We start from the raw sequence: 24,697 nt of genomic DNA, 5'->3' as shown, positions 1-24,697 counted from the left end.
CTCGAGGCAGCAATACAGCTGAGTGTGATGACTTCTTCCCCAAAGGAAAGAATTTTCCTTGGATTCCCTGCCAGCAAAACATCACAGACTTTGCTGAGGCTTAGAGGCAGCCAACGCGTGTGCAGATGTTTCTTGGTTACACTGTATAGCACTTACAGCAAAACTCAAACAAAACAAAGATGAAGAGTGCTCTGAAATAAGCAACTTACTGGTCTGTCCAGACCTCGGAAAACAGGAGGGACTTGCGCTTGTCAGATTCAATCCGCACTCACTGTTACTGGCTGACTGCTTCTGGACTGAAGGAACCAGAAGAGCCCAGTGACTTAGACGAAAAAGGGGGGCTGGGGGTGCAGGAGGTTCTAAAGGGAAGATGTTAAGTAGGCAACTGCACCACAGCAGGAATCCTCTCTCATTTAAGGTATAAGTCTTTTTTTTTTTTTTTAAGGTATACTCTTTTATTACTCTATCTACAATTTTACTTCTCATTTCCTATACTAATAAATTCTTAGGGATTTCATAGCCCGTAAACTCAGGAAGTCCTAAGTAGTCAAGAAATTATCAAATTAATAAGTAATATATTTTATGTGTAATAGAAAGTTCTAGAAAGATAAGTACCATACCATTACAATGGTTCATCACCATCCCCTTAGGTGGAAGGGGGAGGGGAGTAGGAAGGATCTTTCACATTATAAATGTTTCATACATTTCTATTATTTAAATATTTATCATTACTTTTGGAAATATTAAAATATGTTTCTGCTTCAATGAAATAAGACACATACTTTATAGGCTGTCCTTTTTTGACCAAAGTTTATTTCATAGAAACTGAAATTAAAAGATCTGGAAATCACTTGTTCAGAATCTTGGGCTGGCTACCTGCTCTTTGCAACAGGAATACCTGGTGTCGTCAAAGCTGTTACTTTACAAAACGGTCAAGTGTAATCCCTAAATAGGTGGGACTTTCGAATTCTAACAACAGATGATGTAAACCAGACAAACGGGAGCCAAGAAGTCTTGTGTGCAGGCAGTCCACACGCCAAGTCAAACACTACCATGGGCAGACTTCTCCTGAAGTAAAACGTGACTCTTCTTCACGAGGACGGTTTTACTCTCCTCCTGTGAATAGAGCCCATCAGTGGAAGAGGGGCTGACTACCACCGTTGACTGGTTCATCTTCCAGCGTGCAGAGAGAGTATCTGGAGCTCATGTAATCCAACCTACTCACTGTGTGTGGGAGAAATCTGCCGTCTAGAGAGAAAAGGCTGATTTCTAGCACTGCCTCTATTACATAACTCTGGGAGTCACCCTTCCCACCACCTCTTACGGAAGAGAAACCCCAGGGATACAATTTACTCTAAAGATAATGCTAATGGTGCCCCCAGAATTGTGCGATGTAGGAACTCTGATGACTTCCAAGTTCATGCAACTATTTAGAGACAGAACCAGGATGAGAAACTCTCACCTCCAGCCCCCTTGGCGTACCACCATCCTGCCACGTAAAACTATGAGGGTGGAGGGAGGAAGAAAAAAGTGATGGTGCATTTCAGATAAAACCCCAATTTTCATCCCCTCTAACAGTATGTATTGAACCACCTGAGGAGAACGGCAGGAGTACCACAGACTAACTCTGCACTAAGAACATTAAACATACCGAAAGGAAAGCCTGCAGAAACTAGAGACCCATCTCTACAGAGCAGGAGAACTTTAAAACATATGTATAAAGATGCCGCACACCAAGAACACATGCTAAACAGCCTGTGTCCCAAAGCTGCAGGTGCGAACAGGAGTAAATACTTCACTTGTGTTACCCTGCGGCCTCCTGGTCTCAGTCTCGGTCACAAAGTAAACACAGCTGTCACGGGTACCTGCTAAAACCAAATTACCTGGACCTGCTTCCTAGTAGAAGAGGCCAGCTTCATCCCTACTGATGTCATACCAAGGAAGCACTTTTGGCTACGATCACCGATGCCAAATAAGATAAGAAACCAGCACATTCAGTTCCCTACTAGGTCTCCAAAGAGATTACATTTTCCTACAAAGGGAAAGTAGGCCAAGAACTAGACATCTTATGTGCAACCCTTTTTGTAACCTGGTCTCACTCAGTGATATAGAAGGCGCTGAGTAAAAAACATTTCAGATCTTTACTCAGGAGGGTAAAGAGGCAGAGAAGTTCTTACAGTTTCTGAAACTGCACAACTTCCCGTGATGTGTCACCAAAAAACAGAGAGGTCAGAAGTGGGGAGAAAATGTGGGCACAGGTCTTTGAAAAGTGTCATAGGAACCTTGTGAAGATTACAGAACAAGACTATTGCAATCCATACACCAGAACTGAAAGAGATTAATCTTCCAAAGACACAACCTGCTATGAACTAAATCATCCGTCCAGCTTCCTAAGCATGTGCAACAGACGCCCACACACAACTTCCCCCTCCTTCCACCTGCTCGTCTGGAAAAGCTAACGTGGGCTGAGAAACTACTTGTCGTTATTCCCTGAGACGCCAGTGAGAATCCAAGAGAAAGAAAGGCAGACTGTGAAACAGAAAGACTAGGAATTGGAACCCAAGGAAAGAAAGAACGAATTAAGCACTGATGGAAATTGGTGTCTCTGAACCAAACTTGTAAAGCGTTTTGTGATGGCTTGGGTCACCAAACCCAAGTGCAGCTGTTAGTCAGGGGGCTGCCAGGGTCTGGTATTAGCCATGGAAACTGGAGGCTGCCTGGAGGCACTTGGAGGTGCTGGAAGCACTTAGAAAGCCCAGTGTGCCCCTTGCCGGCCTTCACTCACAAGGGCACACTCAGCGGAAGATGCTGCCCTTGAATCCAGCACCAAGACCAAGCAGGGACTTCCCAGGAGAGCGTTCCCACACCTGCCTCATCACTCCTGTTTTCGTCCACCAGCATGCAGACAGGACACCTCCACACATGGGTGTCATCAGCTCGTGTTTCTGAGTGGGGACTTGAGCTCAAAGCACACGATACGTGCGTGGGGCTCAGGTGCAAAGCAGCTCATTCAAAGCCCCACGCTCTTCCCACACTGCAGCCCTGCCCACACTGCCCTCCTCACCTCCATTCTTCTCATGAGACCCCTTAGCTATACTGCGGGTACAGGTGACCCCCAACCTACGGTCCCCTAAAAGCAGCATATCTTCCAAAGTTCACCTGGAAATTTATGTTTGGTCCAAACTAATTCTCCTAGAGCAATGCTACTAATGAGGATTAGGTTCCCAGGCTGACCGCCACACAGAAACCTATTTAATCCATAATATGAGTTCCACTAGGTTCAGAAAGACCTGCTAAGCCTATCACATGTGGATAAAGACGGAGAAGCTGAACTGAAGATGGGGCATTACTTCAACAGCCAAAAACGCATTCCAAGTCAGGTAACAGAAGCGAAGAAGTTGCCTGTTCCACCAGACTCTGGCCACCACCAGCTACGACGGAACGCTATTCCACCATGAAGGGGAATGGCATGCTGATACACGCTGCATGCAAATGCACCCTGAAGACACGCCAAATGAACAGGCCGGACACAAGAGCACTAACACAGTATGATTCCTCTTATATGAGGCACCTAGAATAGGTAAAGTGATAGCAATAGAAAGTAGACTAGAGGTTACCAGAGGTTAGTGAGGAAGCTGAATGGGAAATTATTCTTTAATGAGTTCAAAGTCTCTGTCTGGGAAGATGACAAAATGTGGAACTAGACAGTGGTGATGGCTACACAGCCCCGTGAGTGAACATAATGCCCCGAATTACGTACTCAAAATGCTTAACATGGTAACTTTGTTATATATACTTTATCACAATTGTAAAGAAGGCAATACCACAAGCTAGAAGTGCCAGGGCTAACGGTTGAACTTCATTGCTACAGCTTTCCCAATCTATAGAAGAGGAGGAAAAGGTCAATATTATACCCCAGACCTTCGAATCTGGGGCAGCCTCATGAATAATCGAGACGGCAATGCTAACTCCACGAATGGAGAGGGTCTACACCCGGGGCGTCAGACTCCTTTTCACCGGGGGCCACAGCAGCCTTGTGGTTGCCTTCAAAGGGCCGAAATAATTTTAGGATTGTGTAAATGTAACTACTCCTTAACTGTTAAGGAGCTGAAATGACATTTGGCCCTTTGAAGGCAACTGAGAGGCTGATGTGGCCCCCGGGGAAAATGAGTTTGACCCCCCTGCTCTACACCATCACACCCATCACCGCCCTGACCGCTGCGGCCCTCCCTGCACAGCTGCCGGCTGGAACTGGACAGTCACCAAGAAAGAACCCCCTTGTACCCCGGAACAGATACCTCATGTGTGAAAGTCTTGTTATCGACATCATTTAAATTTTCACTCTGTTGCTACGAGTCACAAAACAGATAAGTGGTTTGAGAGAAGAGTAAAACTGTATTACCAGGCAGGGCATACCAGCTGAGAAAGGTTTTTAGACAAGGCTGTTGGAGAGGAAGGAGGCAGTGCTAGGAAGAGCAGCCCCGCCCACGGTCAACAGGCACGGGGCAGATCCCCAGAGAGCTCAGGTGTAGACCCCAGGGGAGGCAGCCTGGCCAACTGAGGGGTCTCCCTCCAGCTGGGCCTAAAACTCAAAGTGAGCACAACACACACAAGCCCACTGAGGAGAGAAGGAACACATAGGAACGCAGGAGAGTAGGATCCCCATGTAGGAACAGCTGCTAGGAGGCGTTTCATGGTTAAATGGAGGTGCTTAGACCCCACAAACCACTCATTAACCGTGGTGATACTGTTTCCAGAGTAAGGTGGATGCAATGACCTCTACTTGGAACATTCCCACTCAATGCCCACTTAGTAAGGAACTCCCTCCCCGGGGTTGAATAGATCTCACCTGGATTGCAGGGTTCCATCGAATAGCAAGAGCTGTCCAATAAACAGCCCTGTGTTCACATAAGTCTCAGGCACAAAGTCTCAGCTTATGTAAGCATTCAACTGCTGACTGTGAATCAGATCTTCTCAGCTATCCATTAAGCATCACTCACAGATGACGGATCCCACCTAAAACGTGCTGCCCTGGCAGGTGTGGCTCCGTGGGTTGAGTGCCGGCCTGTGAACCGAAAGGCCTATTCCCAGGCAGGGCACAGGCGTGGGTTGTGGGCCAGGTCGTGCTCTGAGAGGCAGCTGATCAATGTTTCTCTCACACACCAATGTTCTCTCCCTCTCTCTCTCCTTCCATTGCCCTCTCCAAAAAATAAATAAAATCCTTACAAATTTTTTTAATTCAGAAAACCTAAAAAGTTCAGGCAAACAACTAGTTTTAATATCTGAACACAAACACAAAAAAGTAGGTATGTGTCTGGCTCTCCTGACACCCTCCTCTTCAAATACCTGCTGGTCATTGTTCTTTTGCAAGGCAATGTCGACAGTCATAAAAGCGGATTTTATGTTATCTGAGTTTAAATGAAAACCTTTGAGTGTGAGCTCCGTTCACACCATCCCCCTTCTCTGAGAACAGCCGCTTTTCCTCGCTGGAGTGGACTCCACTGTATGAACCAGCCCTGAGACAGACGCTACTTCAAACAGGGTCAGACTTTCTGCCCCCAGCATTTGGGATTTGAAAACAGCCAGTTAGGCACAGAGTGTCCATGGAACTCCTGGGAACTGAAAAACGTATCAATCCAAGCCCCGGGGTTTAGCCTCCTACCTCCCCGCACCCAGAAGCAGAGGAAGAGAGTAGCTGCAGAGAAAAGAATGCTACCCATGTCCTGAGAGAGGCAGAAATGAACAACAATGAGGGGACTGACAAACCTGACTTGGTTCGTGACAATTCCTTCACACTGAGTTCTGAGGAATATCCCACGCCCTTATAACATTTACTTTTTTTCCCCCAGTAAGCTTGGATTTCTATTATTGTAATTAAGAGTCTTAAGTAAACTGCTGTCAAGAGTTTATCAGGGAAAGACAACTCTGATGACTTAGAAACAATCAAAATATTAACAAGGGGTTGATTTGAAAGTTACTGTATTATAACTCAATGAAATACTACCATTTAAAAACTGTAGTTTAGAAAACAACCAGGAAAAACGTGTGTTTTATGAATGCAACCATGCAAAATACACAGAAAAAGAACACTGAGAAAATGAAAACAGTAGATATGACTGGGGAACGGGGCTATGGGTTATCGATGCTATTTTCATCCTGTCTGTGTTATCAACTAAAACCAGAAAGAAAAAAACGTAATGACTGCCAAAAATGAGAAAACAGAAATGTCCACCACTGGAAGATGGAGAAAAAATCGCAGTACATCCATATAATGAAACACCACTCAGCATCGGAAAGGCCAGAGACTGGTACAAAAGGAAGTATGGCTAACACATCTGCTGAGTGAAAGATGGCAGAGACAGAAGGTAGGCGTGCTACCTGGGGAGATATTTACACGCTCCTGGGAAGGCGGAACAAGGAGGACAGGACTCATGTCAGTGTTTGCTCAGGAGTGGGGGAGGGATGCACACGGAAACTTGGAGATGACGGAAACGTTCATTTTTGATGGTGGGTCGTGATCACACAACTCTATGTTTGTTAAAATTCAATGAACTATCCGCCTAAAAAAAAAGGCCAATTTTATTGAATGTAAATTATACCTCAATAAATCAGACTTAACAGTAAAGAAAATGCTGAGTTTGGAAACCAAACCAAAGCTAGGAGGAGGTACCTCTGAGATAGGATTTCTGACACTGGGTTATTCCTCCATCGAACTTAAGTGCCCAGCATACACCAAACACTCTGCTAGGGGTTAACGTAGAGCGAACAAAATAGATGAAGTATAACCCGACTGTGCATACAGAAACGGTAGTCAGTGGAGAAAAGCACAGGCACTCCGATGCTCTCACAGGAGTCCGGGGTCGCTGAAAAAGCCACGTGTTTAGCTGAGACCTGAGGACTATGTGGCAGGTGAGGAGGCAAAGAAGGGAAAGATTTTAAATGCAATATTTTATCAACCATCACTAGCAACTCAACTGTTTAAACAGATTGAGTGCAGTTACATGTAAGCATTTTTATATGAGGTGGAATGGGGACTCCTAAGTAAGCACCCAGGAGAATGAAGGCTGTCATACAGCAGGATGGACAGTGGCCGGGGGGGTGAGCAAGGGTTCTGGGTTTCAGGGACCCTCAAAGAGTATTGTTGTTCCCCCTCTATTATCAATATTTCAAACATAGTTAATGCATACGCTCCCTGAAATGAGGTTGTCTAAGGGTAACTAAACGTTGGTTTACACAGATGTGTTGCACTTGTTTTAACTTTGGGCTGATTTACCATGGTTTCCACAAGCTTATCAAAGATTCTAAACAATTACACACACGCACACACACACTTACTTACAAAAAGTGAGCTAAGTGTTCCCTGTTTGGTAAAAACTCTTTGCCACACAGCGCTGGCGCAGCTCAGAGGTGGTGGAGGTTGGGTTCTAGACCACCGGTCACATAAAAGTTTTCCCAGTGCAGGTCAAAGTCATGTCACCCTTTACTGTAGTGATTCAGTGTGCAATAACAATATGTCTAAAAAAGCAATGTTTATACCTTAATTTTAAAAAACTTTATTGCTAAAAATGCTCACCACCATCTGAGCCTTGAACAAGTCGTAATCTTCTTGCAGATGGAGGCTCTTAGCTCAGTGTTGATGGCTTTTGACTGATCAGGGTGGTGGCAGCTAAAGGTTGGGGTGGTCGTGGCAGTTTCTTGAAATAAGACAACAAACAAGTTTGCCTCTACAGTTGACTCTTCTTTCGGGAATGATTTCTCTGTGACACCGTCTGACAGCATTTTAGCCACAGCAGAACTTTTTTCAAAGTTTGAGCCAGTCCTCTCAAACCCTGCCCCTGCTTTAGCAACTCAGTGTATGTCATATTCTAAATCCTTTGTTGTCATTTCAATAATCATCGCAGCGTCTTCACCTGGAGAAGATTCCACCTGAAGAAACCAGTTTCTTCGCTCGTCCATAGAAGCAGCCCCTCACCACTAACGCTTTATCACAAGACTGCGGCACTATTCTATCTTCACCCTCCTAAACTCACAGGCTGCTCCTTGGCAAACGCCTTTGCTGGATTCTTGTCCAACCAGCCTCTTAAATGTTGGGAGTGAGGCAGGGCTGAGCCCCTTAACCCCTTCTTCTCTTACACTCACATCTTGTTCTAAGTGCATTCTGTTTGATAACCCCTGATTCTTCCCTGAAGCTCCAGACTGGAATACCCAACTGCCAGTTCGACATCTTCAGTTGCCTATCTATCCGGCATCTCTAACTTCACTGTCTAAAAGAGAACTCCAGGCCTGCAGACGCCCACCAGCCTCCTTCTTTCCCCAGTGTTCCTTATTCTCAGTGAAAGACACCACCATGCACCCAAGTTGATCATGCAAATACCCTAGGAGTCAGCCTTGATTCCCCTTTCCCTCACTCCAAAGTGACTCCTCCAACAGGCACTACTTTAAAATATACCCCAAACACAACCGTTTTTCACCTTCACTGTTACTTCATATCCAAGCCACCATTGAGCAAATCTTAGCCTCTTGCCTCCTTACAATGATTCTCCAAACTGCAACCAGAATGATCCTTCTGCATTGTAACTCAGCGCATGCAAATGCCCTCTCAAAATCTTCGATGTCTCTCATCACACGTAACATAAAAAATAAACCCCTGACCTGGAACAATTGGCAACAGATTAGCCGTTGTGCTAAAGAGGACAAGAAATATCTTCAAAGGCAAGGGAGTCCTCGCTGCCACCCCCAAATCAGATGATTAATGTTGCTTATACTTCATAGTCAACTCTGAGAAGCAGTGGAAGAATCACGGAAAATCAGAGACCACCCATTCCTAAACTCAGCGAGTGTTCCCACAAAACACTCCCCCTCTTATCTAAGCAGACCTACAACTACCCTGAAGGTCTGGGACAAAAAAGGAGGCTCTTGGCCTTTGGCCACTGACTGTTTACATTTCTAAAGTGATCTGACTGCATCTTAAATAGAAAAAAAAAGTCTCTAAAATAAATATTAAGTTTTGAATATGTTATACCCAATCAGAAAACAGCTACCACTCTGAAAGAGTATGTTGTATCTTTATTTCACACTGAAGTTTATTCTAGTCCATATGACTTCAACATAAAATGTGCGCCAATGTATCCAAAGAGTTATTAGTAAGCGTGTTACATAATGCTCCCCCAAATTTTCTTTTTAAATGTATAGGTCTTTGTTCAAGTGACCTGTTGCCTGCAAGTCTTCACACAATGCTTCACTTTGTGTTCCCAGGCAGTATAGGAAACAAGGCATGCTACTGTTTCCATTCCTCAAACATACTGTGACTGACATTAAATACAAAATATTTTCTTGCAAACTAGAATCATCTAGAAATATATCCCACCACACCCAGCCTCATTAAAAAAAAAAAAAATCACCTCCAATATTTACTCAGTAAAAGTTGCTAAGGTGAGTCAATCACTGACACTTGTACTTCCCCCCACACAAGCCGGGAAGAAAACACTCACTGCACCCTCCACTTCTGACACCTGCCTACAGGCAGCCCCCCCACCACAGGACCTCTTACCAACGCCAGAAGACAGCAGAGGCTCCGCCATTCAGGCCCTGCTCCTAGGCTGTGGCTATTTTTAGGCCTATGGCCTCTCTCTGATTTCTAACTTGGCCTTAGATACTCCTGAGGCAATCTTTAGAGAGAAACCCTTCAGAAGCCAGGCAAGTCCCAGTAGGATTAGCACCTCTCCTCTGAAAACGCAGCAAGAAGCCCCTGAGCCTGCTAAGCAGAATGCCCTCCAAGGAGGGCAGGGTCATGACCTTCACAGCCCTACTGCCCCACCCCCCTCCTCTGTCTGGACCTCCCATTCCAAATGCGCCAGTCCCTAGAATGCCTATATTTCATCGGCGTAAAAAAAAAAAAAAAAAATGAAAGATTTCCTAATCTTATGATACTTTTAATCCGTGTGCCGGAAAATTTGAAACAACTCAGTAATGACATTTTTTTTCCCTGAAATATCATTTCTGGCAGCAACATTAAGATTTAAGATTTGTGTAACAGTGTTGGAAAGAGGTTGCTATTGATAAAAATATTGAAAAAAATTTTAGTCACCTTTCAAAAAGAGAAGAGCATACCCAGACAGGGTGGTAAGTTAACTACCCCTTGTGCTATTTAAAAATATAACCATATACTGTAACATCTGTAATTGGAACAGGCCTACCAGGAACACTAAATACGTCTGATTTTAAAACTCCACACCAACCACTGCTGCACCTCTATAAAGACAACTATAGCAACATGAACTTCACCATAAATGTGAGGTTGGTTTTTCCATCTCTCTACTGAAATGAAGCTTAAAAACCTCCAACTAGGTTTCACTATTTTGACAACTGAAATTTCATGGGAGAGCACACTTAAAAAGTAGAGGGAAAATGTATTTACATATTTCATCTCGGACCTTTCCTCCAAGGGCTTCATGGCACACCAAAATTGATCTCTTTCCTTCATCCCCGACTTGAGTTTCGCACGTCTTTTCTGAACACACAAGGTTACCGTATCAAAAATACTTGGTCTCCAGATCCTTACTGTTGACACTACATGAAGACCTCATGAAAACTTTAAGGATAACACAGTGGCTCCAGTAGTTGAGAAGACAGGCTGGCCTGACTCAGAGCAGCAGGTCCAAGGAATAACGAAGATTCACTCTCTGGTCCTGGCGTGGCCGTGAGCAGCTGTTTATCAGGAGTCTCTGGCCCCGGAGGTGAGTGGGTCACCCCCACCTGTCCAGAGGCACCTTCCTGTCCATCCACTCTGGAGTTCCAGGATGGCGATGCATGGGCAGGAGCGTGCCAGGAGGACAAAATAGCACAACATGGACCCCAGGAAGCAAGAAACTCAGCCGAGTCCCCTCCATTACCCTCACAGGCAGAACAAAATCTCACTGCTCCACAATCGGCTCTTTGTATTTCTCTGATGGGATTTCTCCCTATAGGATCTTAGAGTCTGTCCTCGATGGACTCAGAGGGAGAGATAGAGATGGCAGAATTTTTTTTAAAGAGAAAAAGGCATTAAATATGCATATTGAGCTACAGAAGAATGTGGAAATTCATAAACGCAGCTTCGTTCAGCGTTATATTTCTACTGCTAACAAGTTTCCTGCAGAGTCTCAAGCTCCATAAAAGTGATCCAGATCTGGCTCCCGATCGCACAACAGCCTGTGACAGCATTTAAAGTCATTGCAACATGAAAGTCAGTCAAGACAGAAACCTCTCTAAACAGCTACCCTCAGCAATAACTTCTCGACAGAAACAGCTCAGTAACACGCTGACTCCGTCCTCCACAGCAACCTGCAGCTCAGCTGTGGCCAACGCATCGCAGCCCAACAGGGGCCAGGACCACCGCTCCCCCTCCCACAGGCCCGTGGGCCCCAACGGCCGCCAGGCTGGCTCTGGGTTCAAAGGCAGAGATGGACGCAGTGAAGATTTGCACTAAAAATGGGAGGGAAACGCTCTACCATCCTCACTCTATAAATCTTCATGGCATTCAAGAGCCCAGCTTTTTAAAGTGAATAGTTCCAGAATCCACTCACGCCTTTCTCCAAATGATTCCAATCCCTTATAAAGTATTTGAATCAGAAGTTAAATGAAATAGCATGTCTCTTCTTGGATGCTAACTTCCTCGTTCAGCTGTAAAAGCAGGATGGCAGTGTGGTTGTATTCATCCACATTCCAAGTCGAGAATAATTCTGTTCCCCACCATTAAGTAAACACAAGACATTCTAGTTAGCAACACAAACCTTTCCAATTTCCTCACAACTGTTCTCTTTACACCAAAAACTTTCAAAAAAAAAAAAAAAAGAAAGAAAGAAAAAAAGAAGAAGAAAGAAAGAATCCTTCTGTGATTTTTACTATACTTGCCGCCTCCGATTAGCTGCAAAAGCAGGCACCCATACAATGGCACTAGTCCCACAGAAACTGACTGGCTGCAGAGTGGGGGGGGCGGGTAGGTTATTTGTGCGCCACCCTGCCAACTCCCTGCTGGTGAAGTGACCTCGTGCTACAAAAGCGTACATTCATTCAACAAACACTCACTAATGGCCTACCACATGCCAGCTGCTCTGCTGGGGGCAAAAGAGAGTCCCTGTCTGCAAGCCGCCTTCAAAGAGCCTTCAGTGCAATTGAGAAGACAAGACAGTGCACGAAATAATTACGAAAACTGCGAAAGTAGAAGTGACCAGAGCCTAGGGGAATGCGGAGGGCAGGCTCCACAGAGGGGACGCTTCATTGCAGCTCCCTGAAGAAGAGGAGGTGCACGAAACAGGCAGATGAGTGCTTCCCAGCCTCTCAGATTTTATGGACTAGGAAAATTTCCCCTCCTAAAACCTGGAGACACAACACAGGAAAGCCAGCTTTTAATTCTGCCACTAAAACCACGCCAGACAAAAGAACTTTTTACTACTACCAACAATTAGAAAAGGACATCTTTACTACTACCAACACGTCATAAAAGAACATTTTTTTTAAACACAAAAATGAAGGGGTGCGTCCTGCAGAATAAAGAAGGTTCTTTTAGCTGAGATTGTAGAAATTTAGCTTGGTGAAAATTTGAACACCTTATACATATTTTCCACTTCGCTGTGTCACGGTCAACACTTTGTCACAGGTCCCCATTCGGGAGCTTGGGGCCAGGTGGGAAGGGCAGCCAGAGGACAGGAAGAAGGGAGGCTGCCGGATGCCACAGAAGGGCAGTGTCCGGCCGCTCCAGGAAGACCGAAGCCGAGGACCAGGGAGAAGGAAACAGGTAACACAAGTGCTGGGAGGTCCGACGACTCGGGAAAGGCCTGCGACAGGTCAAGGGAGAGTCCCTGTGTGCTGCCCCCTCCCCTGGAAGCCCCAACAGAGGCCACAGCAACCAGCACACACATGGACAGGGCCACCTAAAGCCCAAGCAGAGGGGAAGCCTCAGCAGAAGCCAGGACTCCAGTGAGGCAGCACCTGGACGGCAGCCTCCACGGCTGTCAGACAGGACGGTGCCCTCACGCGTGGCTCAGGACCCAGGCAGCGTCCCCCCACCCACGTGGGTGTGCCCGGAGGGAGGAGGCAACCCCAGGAGGGAGCAGCCCGGGACTGGAGGTCTGAAGTGGCCAAGCTTAACTCCCTAGTTAGGCGGTGCGTTTGGGAACCGGCCCTTACACGCACCGAGGGGGGGAGGTGCTCATCTTCAGCAGACGGTTAGCACCCAACAACTGGGTTCAGGTCAGGGCCCATCACCGGGTTCCCTGGATTATTTAGGAGCTCGCCCCTCCCACCAACTGACACTGTTTCACACAGACTTCAGAGAGAAAAATCAAAATAGAATTTCAAAAAAAAACCCAACTCTTTCCTAATAGAGCTGACAGGTATTGCAGCGTGAGGCTGCTCTAACAGCTGGACAATGTCTGAGGCTTTTGAGGGCCAGACGGCTGCGAGCGGAGAGCTGTGTCCACGACATTCAGGGCATCAGGGACGGGCAAGGGGGGACTGTCTCTCGTGGACACGGTGTCAGTTCCTACTTGTCCAGCCACAGTCAGCAAAGTGTGCGAGGCCAGCAGGGGGTGGCGGGTGGCTACCTCTTCCGAGGATAGAGATGACAAAGTCCACACACAGCACTTCAAACTCCACGAAGTGCCCTCACGGCCATCCTCCCAGCCGACAGCCCGGGGGGCTGACAGATCCCCTGACCATCGCCATCCTCCCCTGCCTCCTCTCCTTTTACAGATGTCACACTTGATATTTTCAGAGCGTCGGCACCTTGTCCAAGAAACAGAGTTAATAAATAGCAATGCACATGAAACCCAGTTCAAATGCGCCACCTTGGCCCTCCTTCCCCACTCCTTCCCCCAGTTAGTTAGGAATAAAATCAACTAACTTTTGGCAGCGTGGAGGGCATGTCTATTCAGGGCGGGCTTCCCTGTGTACTCAGTGACCGGCCTACCTACCTGGGGCAAGCCAAAAAGAATCACAGCCCCATCTTCCTCATCTGTAAACACTGATAAAACAATAACAATGCATCTCCTGAGGGTTATGTTAAGAGTTAACAGAAATTTTTGGAAACTTTCTAACTCACACAGAGTTGTTAGTTGCTACTGTTATGATGGCAACAGCCATGTGAAACAAGATTATTATCCTCATTTTACTTATGACCAACGTTTAGCAACACATTCATAAGGTCAAAGGAATTCTATGGGTGATGGACATGATAGACAGTCAGATAGACAGACACACAGACAATGTTGGCTACATAGATAACTATCAAAACCCTCATAATTGTACACGTAAGCTAGATGATCTCATGGTACTTAATTTTACCTCTAATATTTTTCCATAGACCTTTGCTCAGTAAACAGCAGTATATATTCCAGAACGCATCCATTAATTCACACTGGAATGTGCAGATGTTTTCTTGGCTCCTGTTCTGTAATCCACCTTCCAACTAATTCCTTCGTACCCAATTTAAACACCTGGGATGTTGACTACACCTACTAACTACCATTTGTGTCTGATCTCATGGACATCAAACATGCCCTATTTATGCAGAATTTTATGTTCTGCTGTTACCTCCTGAATATATTCCCCTCCACCTTCCGCAAGGAGTTGCTTTCTGGCCATGAGCCTCCAGGCCAGCGGAGCCACAGACCCCGCATACCAGGTGTCTAGGATCCCAAACCAATAGACCTGAGAACCTAAAATACTCTCTAAGTCAGCCTTCCTTCAACACCATGTATATTTCTGAGCAACTGAACATCAAACACTGTTCTATGTACTTGCGATAGAGAGATGAACAAAAATTCTTTTTCTGGTGGATATTACATCATGTTGTTGATAGGTTTCAGAATTTCATCAAAAAGGAAGCTTTTTCATGAAGATCAGTAAAAAGTATGAGTCAACACAATAAGACTAAGTCCCAGGATTGTACTGAGCCAATACAGAAAGGACTGTGCCCATAAACCCACAGAACTAAAACCAGACCACCACTTACATGCAGCACATAAAGGGCACCGCCTAGGATTGCACGGTTGGGCTTAAAAAAAAAGTGACATAAAGACTCTACATTCTGTTCGTTTCTAAATTATATAGAGCTAGGTAAACTGCCCAAAAGGCAGCACAGGTTTGGCGGGGGGAGGGGGTTGCCCTGGGTGTGCAGAGCAGAGTTTAAAGCTAAACTAAAATCTTTTCCTGGAAGGGTTAAATGACCATGAACAGCTCCTTGTTCGAACCTTTCAGACAGTTGCCATATTTGTTCAAATAATTTTCCACCTGAATCACTCCCAGGCCAAACGAAAAACGTTGTGTGTGTGTGTGTGCAGTTGCGCAACTTGGCTGGCACCTCACACGGTATCTCCCAACCTTCAAAACCACCTACTTCCTGTACCCTTTGCTTGAAAATGATTACCTCTGTTAGTCTTTCCACTGGCAAATAAGACTTCCTTAACGGAGGTCAATGTATGTCCACATCTACCTTGCAGGAGCAGCCCAGAAGACGAGCCAACCTACGTAAAGGGATTTTTCAAGCCCTAACACTGTGCATTCCTTAGAAGTCACTTTGGTAACAGAGAACTGTTGACCTTCAGGCTGGAAACCACGACGACTCTCCAGGGGACAACTGTAGTTTTATGGCACATTCTCTTCCCAGTTCTGACTGACACCGGGCCTCGTCTCCTAGTTAAATTTCTACCTGGGCTTAGCTCCACTCACCCAAGAATTACCTGCCTCCTTGCAGCTTAAAATAAGGAAAATAGGATTCAAATTGTCTATTAAAAAGTGTTTCAGAAAAGCAAATCTTAGTCCCTGTTCCACATACATGATCTTGGATCGCTAACTGTAAAATGGGTACATTTTACAATGTATTGTACAACTGAAAGATCCAAATGATTGTTCCGATAAAATTGTATTTGGTTCCTCTTGAAAAAAGTCTGAAACTATAAAATCACACAGAAATGGAATGTATCGTTGTAATGATCTGTAGCGACCAATTTTTGCATTTATGCTAGTATTTTAATGGCTTACAAGATTTAGCATTCTGTTTTATGTTCAGTGGTTAGGTGCTGGAAAAACAACAAGCCATAAATCCAAGCTATGGCATCTGAAATGTTACATATCCAAACCAGTGCGTGACTTTGATCCCATCTCAGCCCAATGTGAAGGAAATTCTAGCAACAGCAATTTATTACTTCTTAAGGAAGTAAAAGCGATCAAGTAACAGCATCGCACTGGGCGTGGGGAATGGACCAGGAGGGAAGGAAGACCTGGGCCTTGCCCTAGGCCCACAACTTAATCGTAATGCGGACATCTCCCCAGACAGTGCCAGTCCTCACTTTGCTCTCGGATCAAACCGGGCTCTCACAACCTGCCCTGCACACTTCACAGAGTTGATGTGGTAACTGAATGAAAATGCCCTTAATGGCATATTGACAAGGTACTTTCCAAAACCATATGGAGCTATTATTTCACTTTTTGCTTGAAAAATAAAAGTTCAGAATTGCCTTAGTATGTAAATATATGGAACAGTAACATTTTACAACTGAAACTCTTAAATATAAATGTTGGACTAAGCCAGGGTTGAAAATTAGAACAGGGGGTATATATTAAAATCTTTTAAAATCTACAAGGGCTATATTGGTTCAAAGTGATGACTCAACTCTAAGCACTTTTAGAATGTGCTGATAGCAAACCAGCAACATAATTTACAGACTTCAGCAAAGATGAAAGTATCTGCTTTGATTTTTTAAAAAAATGCAGCTCAACTATAACAAAATATCAGCAACTCACTAAACTCAAACCCTCGAGAAAACCAAGGGGTTGCAAAGCTGGAGTCCAAGAATAAATAATCTCAACTGTTACTGGTACATACCAACTCTTTTTAAGGAAGAGGGAAAGTTATTAAATTCCAGGCTCCTATGCGGGTACCAGCAACACCTCCACCAAAGGTGAGTGGAGGAATTTAAAAGACCCTTCCTATCCATGAATCAGAAGAGGTTTAAAACAAGCAACAAAGGAAGGTTATGAGCATTTTCTCATGATCTTCTACATGCCTGACTCTGTGGTAGAATAATCCGAGGAAACAGGTATTATCCCTACTGTCCTGATGAGGCCAGTGGTGCAAAGGTAATGATATTACTTATCCAAAATCACACAGCGTAACATCGAAGATCTCATACAGGAACCCAGCCCGGTCTAACTGAGAAGTCTGGGCACACTCCATGACATTCCTGGATACCAGGAACATTTTTCCAGTTCTATAACCAAGTATGTCTCCAAGGTTCCATAGTGGTCACTAGGGTGAGCAAAATCCAGCAAAATGCTGACATGCCTCTATTTGTGTTATTATTCCAATTTTAGTTTCAAAACAAAACAGGAGGAAGGAGAGGAAAAAAGCAATACTGTGCCCTGTACACTTCTATTTATACAATATAAGTAGAAAATAATTTTCATTTGATTATGTGCCTCTAAGGTTATAGATTTTAAAAATTTAGCATAACAAGAGATAACCAACATTTTCTACTATAATAGTCACATCCACAATATAAAATTGAATTTTTTTATAAAAGGAGAATGCAGGATTTTTCCTATCTCCATTCCTTTTTCATTGTCTAGACTTAACTGTTCTTGTCTCAGAATAAAAATGAATTAAATCCTTCTGCATAGTTGTCATAAACATCTCCATAAAGCAACATCAGAAATTTTTAAGCATTAAACAAAAAAGTCCATACTTGAGTATTAAGTCAAATTCAATAACCAGCAATTCCAGTGAACCATCAAAAAGTTTTCCAGAAATGCAAGACTACTGAGAAACACAAATCGTACTAATGTAATAAGAGGAAGAACAACCCCAGACTGAAAATTCATCAGAATTCCTCTTTAAAATGTAAATACATATTTCTCTAAACAAGAAACAGCCCCAGTCTCCATTCATGAGCAGCTGTCAACGTGTGACTGTCTGCGTCCATGGAGATGGTCATGAATTCTCACAAGTAGAATTAATACTGTACCAGTATGTGCATGTGGGCGTGCTCAGTACTTCACTGAAAACAGAATTATCGCACAGAAGGAGTAGGCACCTTACACCCTCGCTAGCCTAACCACTGACGGCACCATCTTACACAGGCTGAGCTGTCTTCCTCTCTCTGCTTGCTGTGTATATCAGAGTGGATGAGGGGGCAGGGCATCAGGAGAGGACAAGAAGGACAAAGAGGACAAAGTCAAGGACAGCAATAAGGACACTAGTATCTAGGGCTTAAAAAGTCCATCTAGTAGCTCCGACCAACTGAAGGAAGAATTTCAAACTCCATGCCATCAGAACTCTCGAGAATTTATCCCAGGCTACATCTGGGACAAAGAATTCCGAAAGTGCAAATGTATTCAGCATGATAAGGTTTAGACCCTATCCTCAAGAAACATACAAGATGTAACAAAAAGGCAATGGGAAAGGTCACTAAAAAGATCATCCAGAGAAAGTACTGAAACCACAGACTGCCGTGCTGAGCATCTCACCTCTCAACTCCTGGTGAGAAGGAAGAGAGAAAAGGGACCAACACCGTCAAACCAGCTTAGGCTTCCGAAAATTGGTCAAGGTCGCTGGCAGAACCCCCAGCATGCAGCACGTTAACAATTTAGGAGAATATTCCTAGCAACCTGAACACTCACCAGAAGGTCCAACCTTGCACTTTTCACAGTGGTTGAGGCTTTCTGGCGGACTCCCCCGAGAACCAGGGCCAGATTTTTCCATATCTCAGCCTTTCTCCTTTGCAGTGTTCGGCCCACAGAAAGTGCTCAATACAAGGTCTGAGGCTCATGAAAATCAGACTTAAGATTCTAACAGCGAGGATTTTACTCATGCCTTCTTTTACCATTTAAGATGAAAACAATCCTAACTACACCCTGTACATACTTGATTCTACATAAAGGGTCTAGATGAAGGAGCTAATGAAACAAGTACATTTTTCTTAGTAGAAAAAGTTACCTTTTGCAACCCATTCCTATTTCTCCAATCTTTCCTACTCTCTCCCCAGCAAGCAGGACTTCCGTAATCCTCTCTGCTTTTACCGTCTATCGGTGAGCTTAGTAGAAATGGGCAAATATGGTTCAATTTTATAATTTGCCTACATGAGATGACTATGGTGCAGTGGCTTCATATGTAATAAAATACAGATTTTTTTTATAGTACAAAGTGATTTAACCAGTAGTTATTCTAGTCAGTACCACTCAACTTGACACAGAGGTTGGGAGAAGGGGTCATGCCCCGTCTGATGTCATCTCTGGGACTGCTTATATCTGCACTGGCTTCTGTTCTGGTTCCAGAAGCTAACCAAGTGACCTATGCTTTAAAGGGGCACACAGTTTCAACCTGGTATCATTGTTGAAGTCATCAAAACAATCTATGAGACAAACATGAGAGAACTCCTCATGGGTCACTGCACCACTGCTAGACACAGCACTGCTTATCTAAAATAAGGGGAAGGAGTATTGACCTTTCCTTCAGAACCGGTATGTTAAGTAAATAATGCCGGAGTTAAATATTACCAAGTTTCCAGTCCAGGAAAAGTATGGAAGCAAGCGAACCCGACAGTCGAGACTCAGTGAACACTGTCAGACATATTATTTAAGCTATATGTTTACTTACCCAAGAATGTATTTTTGCACCTCTCCTTCCTGCTTTTCTGATTAAGTGTGACTCTCTCCCAGGGGGGATTCTTTTTCTCAATGACAATTTAGGACACAAAATGTCCTAAAATGTTTTAGTGAATTGGAGAGGATCGGGGAGGGTAGTTGTGATGGATCGGCCCTCAAACCTTAACACTAATTTACCTGTCTTTGCATGGAGCTTAAATATAAACAGACAGGTACAAATATTTAAAAGTACTTGAAAGAATAAGGTAATTTAATGGCCTTAAGCCCACTTCCCATGGCACCCTCCGAGCCCCTTCGCGAGAAGACGGCCTCCTTCCCTGTTCCATCTGTTTTCCTCTGCCTTCACCTTGCCCCGGGAGACTGGCCGGGCTGCCCTCCCGCTCAGCACAGACAAAATCACACTACCCGGGAGTCCTTTCCTTGTGACCCCTTTACCCTTTCCAGCTGGTCTGAGAAACTTATAACCTGCACTCGCTCGTCATCCTCTTGCACCGCTCCAAGGGAATCTCTTCAACCCTACTGTCAAAGTCCACCTTCCTCAAGAGAAACTGTACGAGACTCGAACACTCTCTTTTAGCTTTACAACTTCAAAATGAAATAACACCTCTAGGGAAGTAATGGGCATACAAGAACACGCATTAATTTAGATCTGGGTCTATTAGCAAGACTTAAAAACAATTTCTCTGTAAGTAAATTCATCTTTCTCTCTTTCCAATATGGGGTTTAAACTGAAGGCCAAGGAAAATCTACTAGCTTTGAAGAACAAAAGTAAGATTTTGGAATCAAAATTTATATGCAGATGTGTACTCGTAAGTGCTTCGGGCTATTTACTTAAGTAAAACACCTCTAGACTGTGAACTTTGTTCACACTCTGAAAGTGTTACACAAACCATTTCTCCCTTCACTGTATAAAAGTCAGGCTGCGGGGCAATCGCAAACAGCAAATTAGGTTCCAGCGTCTGAAAGTGAAGTTTTACTGTCTCTATCTACACAGTAAGGGCTGGCCCACAACTCTGTCATCCCCAAAATGGAAAAATCGTTTTTATCTTGAGCCAAGTAAGAAAATGCCATACACGAGTAGCATGGATAACTGCCCACATAAAAGTAATAACTGCCGATTTCAAAGACTATCGAGGTCATTTAAAAAAAAAATAACTATCATCAGGGCAAGGTTTTATAAGAGTTGGTTTAGAAATAAAATTTTAGTAGTGGTAGCTGACGGTCAAACTCCATTCCTGGTTATAGCAGACTGCCCTAAGCCAAGGAAAAAGAACCCTGATCAAAGCCGGCTTTTCTGAACCGAGGTTCAGGCTGGTTGAGGTCATATTGTATCATCTAATCCCTCTTTTTTCTTTGAAGGCCTCAAGCCACCACTGCCCGAGCACCTGCGGAAGAAGCGGGGGCAGTCACCTGCACTGCCCCGAGAGGGTCCGGGCCGCATTCTGAGAGTCCCCAAACACACACACCATACCCTGCCTTCATGCTCCCGGCCCATGTTTGGCCCCGGGCCTCTTATTAGGTTCTGAAAGATGGAGAGTGGACAGAAGGCCTCTGACTCTGACCCACGGCACCCTCACGGGGGCCTGCAGGGGCCTCGGGGTGGCCTTCAGCCTCCACGGTGTGGAGTGAAAACTCCAGTTTGGGAAATCGAGAAGACTTCCCCCCTCCTCAAATAAAGAGTTTAATCGAAAACTTATAAACTACATAGACGGCTGACTAGACATCAGGAAAGACTCAGGTCAACAAATCAAGATAAACTACGATAACGAGTAGAAAAAGAATTCTGGCAAAATGATGCCATTACAGATGAACTACTGACGGTAAATGGATTGTGAGCCTCATTTGCACACTCACAGGACAACAGGTCTGAGAGACGTTCATTCGCTGGAATTTAAACTTCCTGTTGTTATTTGGAAGAAGGTTGTTCCTCATGGTGTACCGTGCACAACTATTTCTCATCAACACGCACGGTCTGCTTCGCAACAGCCAGCACTCCAGGGCCTGCCGGCTCTTACCATGGATTTGAAAAGCACCTACGCCAGAGCTGTTTTCTGAGGGGGAATCCTTTTGAAAGTCATCTTCTGCCACTGTCATACACAGTCCTTAAGCTATGAGTCGGGAGTGTTAAAATTGTTTTTGAGCACGTCAACAAGGTTGGCTACATTAAAGTATAAGTACTTTTATAAGCCCAAACCACTACAAATATGTGCTGTCTTTACAAAACAAAGACAAAGATGGGAAAAATATCTGCAACCTGAAAGGCAAAAGTTTATTATCAATCCATAAAAGGTTCTTATACATTGACAGAAAAATATGAATATCCCAAGAGAAAAATTTGGCACTCCATTCAATTAAAAGGGAAGAAAAATGGAAAATAACTACATTTTGGGGTGTTCAACATTATTTGTAATCAAACAAACGGAAATTTAAATGTTGGGATAGCACTGTTCACCTACAAAGCTGGCAAGAATTATTTTAACTTTTGAGGATGCTTCCCCGTACTAACAAGAATGTAGTAACACAGGTACTCACGGAGAGCCCGTAGAAACACACTTTGGAGTGACATGTTTTGGAAAACAAATGGTCAATCCATATCAAGAGATCTTTGAACCATCAACTGTATTTGGAGGACTCCATCCAAGGACCTATGCTCTGGGAAGTTTTATAAAGAATATGTATTGCATCTGTATATATTTAATAATAAATATAGGAAATAAGTTACAAGTTCAGCTCTAAGAAAATGGTTAAATAAATTGTTACATCTAGATGATATTATGTAGCTACTAAAACGAGATTCTTGAAGAACTATAACAACATGGGAACTTTTCATGATGTGTTAAGCAGTAAAAAAAAAAAAGAATTATCACACAACAGTATATATGTATAAGCGACATCATTGTAAAAAAACAGATCTTTTTGTTAAACTTTCCTTATGGATTATTGTACTTAAGAAAAATGATGAAAGCACATTATACATTGTAAAGCAATATACGAATAGGGCATCATTGTTTCCATTTAAATTGCCCATCATTTCCTGTCCTAATTATCCCTGAAAAAAAGTTTGTCTACCGAAATTGCAATTCCAACTATGCAAATCTTTTTAGTGTCAACCAAACCCTGTTATCTGTTCTGTATCTAAGCTCCTTAAGGAAGGCCTAGGTTCCCAGGAAGCGGTGAGTTTCACTTCCCCTTCCCCAGCCCCCCACCGTAGAGGGGAGGTAAGGAGGGACACTGATACCTCCCAGCCCACCCTCCAGCCCAGGCCTGAGGATTTGGACCCATGAAGGTTGAATCCCCATCACCTGGCAAAATACGAACGCTTTCATCCCCGTCCCCGTTTTGCCTAAGACTTTGATTTTATTCAAATAAAACAGCACACGCTGGATTTCCTTTATTAGTTCACCGACTACTGGAACAGTGTCAATAGAGTACGTGAAACTGCATGCAGGCTAAATGGAGAATTAATCTCTCCGTTTTCGCTCCAAAATAAATTAATCCGAGTAAAAATCAACAAATAACAGAAAAGAGGACGTCTTGAGAAGAAAACAAAAAGATCCGTTTAAGGCACGTGAACACAGAAACCCACTAATTATTACAGAGTAGTCCAGCCAGGTGACCGTAGGGGTGGATTTTTCCGGAGAGCTGGAGCAGCACCAGGGAGCCGCAGGAGGCGGTAAGGCCTGGGACGAGAGGCCCTGGGAACTGCAGCCACCCCATTAAAGCCATTTTCTGCCCTGATTACTTATGCTGAGAATCACCCAAGTAAACCGCCCAGCGGGAGGGCTGGGTCCGCTGCGCCTGGAGGCTCCGGGGTCTGGTGGACGGCTTCCCACTGAGGGTACTTGCTTGTCAGTCTGCTCCACTGAGTCCACAGTAAACCCCTTCGGTCACTTTCAAGGTGACAGCTATGAAGTCCGCATCCGTCCCTTCCGCGTGAGCTGCGCTGTGCCCACGTGAGACCTGCCGCCTGCAGCCTCCGCTCTGCCAGGGCTGTCCCGCCACCCTTCTCCCCCAACTCCGGCACGCAAGCCCCTCGAATACCCGCCCCCTCACCCCAAGGCCAGTCCTGCCACCTTGGGACAGGCGCGTTCACCACGTCCTCTCCCACCCGCGCCTGCGATCCCCACCGCGGACGGGCTGAGTGGCTGCGAACGACTCAACTCCGCACTTACCTCCGCGCCTCGGAGCCAACGCCGAGCCCTCCCGGGAGCCAGACGCAGCAGGAGGGAGACCTGCATTCCGAGCCCGAGAGCGCTCTGGAACCCTCAGCGGAGGCGCTCCACCCCGGCGGCCTGCGGTGCAGTGGTGCCCGCGGGGCAGCGTCTGCACCTGGGGACACACGGGCCGTCCCCACCCCCAACCGCAAGAAGGCGGTGGCTGCAGCAGGGAGGGATCCCGGAGTCCGAGACACCCCGGCCTCCCCGCCCCCGCGCCTGCCGGGCCGCCGCGGGGCGGAGCGAGGGCGGGGAGTTCGGGAAACTTGTAAATAGAAAAGCTCGGCCGCCTCTGCCCCCTCTCCTGCTGCGGTCCCCTCCAGACGGCCGGGCCTGAGCTCCCGCAGCTGGAGACCAAGGCCAGGTGGCGTCCAAGTGCGCTGCGCCCCGGAAAAACTTGGAAGATGCGCGAGGCGGTACCTCGGCACCGGCTCCCGGGCTCTCGCCGCTATCCACTCGCCGGCGGGCTCCCCGCTCTCACTCTACCGGATCCCAGTCCCGGAGCCCCGCGCGCTCTCCGGCTAAAAGCCGACGCGCTCCAGGCCCCGGCTTCCGCCCTGCACCGCGATGCACCTGTTGCCACGCGCGACCGGCGCCCCAGGCTGCTGCCTGCGCACCTGGCTGAACCTCAGGTTCCAGACCGCAGAGGTCTCTGTCGCGAAGCAGAACTCTGCCGCTCCCAGCGCTGGGAGCCCCAGGCCGGGCGGAGGAGAGGATCTGCCTGCCACTGCCCTGCAGCACCTGCATTCGCGGGGCGAGCTCTCCGACCCGCCGCCAGCCGTGGGGCCTGGCAGGGAGGACGCGCCCTGGGTGTGGCAGGGCTTGGGAATGGTGCAGACTTA

At 45.5% G+C, this 24,697-nt stretch overlaps 1 protein-coding gene across 1 annotated transcript in view; it reads right to left on the bottom strand.

Moving 5' to 3' along the window:
• Positions 1-24,068, bottom strand: part of MTUS1 (microtubule associated scaffold protein 1) — a 128,539-nt gene extending 104,471 nt beyond the window's left edge. Inside the window, exon 1 of the mRNA XM_024562616.4 lies at positions 23,814-24,068. The gene's annotated coding sequence lies outside the window, so the exon portion shown is untranslated. The remainder of the gene's footprint in view (positions 1-23,813) is intronic.
• Between the last annotated feature and the right edge of the window lie 629 nt (positions 24,069-24,697).

The sequence above is a fragment of the Desmodus rotundus genome, chromosome 13 (genome assembly GCF_022682495.2).
Source record: "Desmodus rotundus isolate HL8 chromosome 13, HLdesRot8A.1, whole genome shotgun sequence".
Classification (NCBI taxonomy): Eukaryota; Metazoa; Chordata; class Mammalia; order Chiroptera; family Phyllostomidae; genus Desmodus; species Desmodus rotundus.
The sequence above is the reverse complement of the archived record's forward strand: the minus strand, read 5'-3'. Positions and strand labels throughout refer to the sequence as shown.